We start from the raw sequence: 3423 nt of genomic DNA, 5'->3' as shown, positions 1-3423 counted from the left end.
CGGAAGCAGAAATACACATAATATATAAACAAATGAAATTAGAAACACAGCCAATGCATATGGAATATATTGTTTGTGGATGGTCAAATCAAGAAATTCAGAGTTACTAAAAATAAACACTATATTGTGTTACTTAAAAACGTCTATTTCGAGTTTTGAGTTGTTTTGAAATTTGCTCAGAAAGAACGTTTTTACTATATTGTACTAAAAATGTACCAAGCCTATTGGATTGAACGGAACTTCAACTGATCTAATTGTCCTGAGACACACTTTTTCTATAATTCCCACAGCTACTATATTGAATATTAAAACATAGGCCTAACCTTTTTGCGTGAATATCTATGCCATTGTGACCAAAAACTTCGCAGTGAAACCAACTCCTATATGGGTAAGCTTTGATAGACTACAATACACATACATAAGCAGTACAAACTAAAATTCCATACTTATGCCACCAAGATGCTTTCTAGCTGGGCTATGATCTTCTCATGATAGGTTGAGACTAAACAGATGAAATTTTGAAAAATAGTGTATTTTACTGTAATTCTAAACCAGGAAATATTTGAAAAAAGGACTATTGATTTGATGATTCCGAGTTGGCGGCATTTTTTTGATAAGTTACGTCAAACACAAATTTCTTCCCAATTAGCACAGATAAGAGTTAAGACCCGACTTCTTATAATATCGAAAAGCCAATGAACGTGTTAAAACTGCGAAAAGAACAAGATTGATGAGTCTACCATAGGTAAATTTTGCATCGAAGTCTCGTCAGCGATCATGTCAAGCAATTTCCAGGTCAAGCAATTTCCCGTTTTGGTAATGCCACCAATCAACCAAGATCTTACGATTTAACATTACTGGACTTTATTTTCCAGTAAAGTTAACAATACTCCAAGTTCGGACATAAAAGTCAAGTACATCTTTGGGTCAGTTGGCTAATGAATACGGACTCTGAGCTTAAAATTTGGCAGGGCACAAGTTTAAACTTTGGTACTTGCAATCTCAAAAAACAATAATTTTGAATAATTAAGTATAAAAAATAATATTCAAAGCCTACTGTTGATAGATATTTGATAATACTCTAAACTGCTATATGGTCACCTTTCCCACCATTGTTAATTTTATTGTTAATATTTTAAAGGACGTGCTTGGGAAGAAAATGAGAACGCAAAATATGTGTGTGAAGTGTGCTGAACACTGTTACATAGAAGATGGATAGAAGATAGGTTTAAAAAGGCATGTTATATCAGATATAATAGGCATTATATCAGGTGGAAAATTATTGCAAATCTTAGTCGCTCATCATTTAAATACGTTAAAAAAATAAAAAGCTTAATCCTTCAGATATTAGATAATTTGAACCCACACTGAGTTGAAGTCATTTTCCTCAAAGAACCTTAGTGATTTTGTGAATTTTTTTGATTGGTTTTGCCTGTCGACAAGTTTCATCAGTTTTCATCCTTCGACATGAATGGAGAGATAAGATTGTAGAGATGGATTTAAATTCTGATTTCATGTAGTAAATGATTGTGCAGAAAGAGGAATTAGGCTTATGATGAATTATAATTCGATTTTGACAAAAAATAAAGAGGAAATCAGTTTCCATCCTTCGATATGGATAGAGAGATAAGATTATAGATATACACTTAAATTCTAACTTCTTGTAGTAAATGATTGTACAGAAGGAGGAATTAGCCTATGATGGATTATAATTCGATTTTGACAAAAAATGAAGAGAAAAAGCAATATGTTCTGCAAGTAGTGGAACATTATCATAAAAATTATTCTTAAAATAACAAGTCAGATTGAAACATAGTAAACACAATATATTAATTACTGAAAAAAAAGATTTTCTTGAAACTCTAGTTTTTTGTAAATAATTAACTAAATCGTAGCATGTATTACGGTATTATGAAATGGAGAGCAGACCATAGTCGCTTAACTAATTGATTGATATTATTGAAGATATTTAAATTATCTATCAAATGAGTATATATTAATTGTTGTTGAAATAAGTAAAAAAGATAAAAAATGACCTTGAATTGTAAATTTTCCGTCTTTTGTACTGAAAACCCAAGTTTGCTCGAGTGGCGCAACGTTATTTTTAATCCTATTCCTCCAAAACTTTGGGAATATGGCATATTCCAAGGAAGTACATCCATTCAAAAATTTATTTTTAATTTCCCCCCTTATAATATGAGCCGCTCTAGTGACACAGTGCAGGTCACAGTGCAAAACACCCAACTTAATAATAATGATAATAATAATAATAATACGAATACTTAAACTTTACTTCTAAGCAACATTTTTTTCTTGTTGTGTCAAAAAACCAGAGCCTAATTTTTCAATTGTGTCTTGTTTGTTTTATTGCGATCAATTGCAGAAAAATTACTGAAGCGCACTCGAAGCAATTGCAACTTTTGTTTGTTCCTGACCTCGGAGCAGCAAATAAAAACGCTTGTTCCTCACAAAATGCCACTGACACAAAGTGAAACACTTTGGCAAAATGCCAAAAGTCGAAACTGAAGTAAAAACGTGAGACTCAAAGTTTTTGTTGCAGTTCAGTTAATTTAGATTTACTGTGCCAAGAGAAAAAAAACTGAAATAAATTAAAACCGAACAAAGTGTTTGGAAAACTAGCGCCGAAAACGCAAAAAATGTAATTAAACGAATAATAAAAAAAAATAAAAAAAATAAATATATAATCTCTTTCACTAAAACTTACCACGTGGTGAACTTCGGAACGTGACATTGCCTTACCGGCTGCGTCGACGTTGGTATCGGCGTTAACAGCGTTAACGGCAGCGTCGTTCTCAGCAGAGGCGCAGCACAACAAATGGTCGATAACGAACGCATTGTGTTGCTAGCAACAATGCAGCTAATTACATCGATTGGCAACACTTGAAAATCGAAATTCACACCGAATTTAAACAAAAGCAAATATTGGAAATGTTTCTTGGATTGGTGAATATTACACTTCACTACACTTTCGTTTTCGTTTTCATTTTAATTCGTTTCGATTTGGTTCATCAGCTGCGTTGGGAACCAGTTAAACCAGGAAGCAAAAAGCGTTGCGAATCGCAAGAGCAAAGACGCGGCGGCATCACTTTCGGTTTCTTCTGGTTTCTTATGTAAATCACTAATTTCGCGTTTTTAGTGCGAATTTCAAGTTCACTTCGATAATTTTTGATTTATTTCAGCAATTTTCCACTCGTCTGTCACCAAACTCAACTTTTATTTACAAACTTTGCGTACGAATGCCAGCTGTTTTTGGCTCAACTGTCAAACTTTGGTCACATGACATTTGCTCAAACAATCGAAGCAGGTCTGCAAATGCAGAAACTTGCGCAATAAAGCCAAAATACGCGTGACGCTTTGGCCATAAAACAATTGTAATTATGTAAGAGACCGCTTAAAGGTTGG

The sequence above is a fragment of the Teleopsis dalmanni genome, chromosome 1, assembly GCF_002237135.1.
Source record: "Teleopsis dalmanni isolate 2A chromosome 1, ASM223713v2, whole genome shotgun sequence".
Lineage (NCBI taxonomy): Eukaryota > Metazoa > Arthropoda > Insecta > Diptera > Diopsidae > Teleopsis > Teleopsis dalmanni.
The sequence above is the reverse complement of the archived record's forward strand: the minus strand, read 5'-3'. Positions refer to the sequence as shown.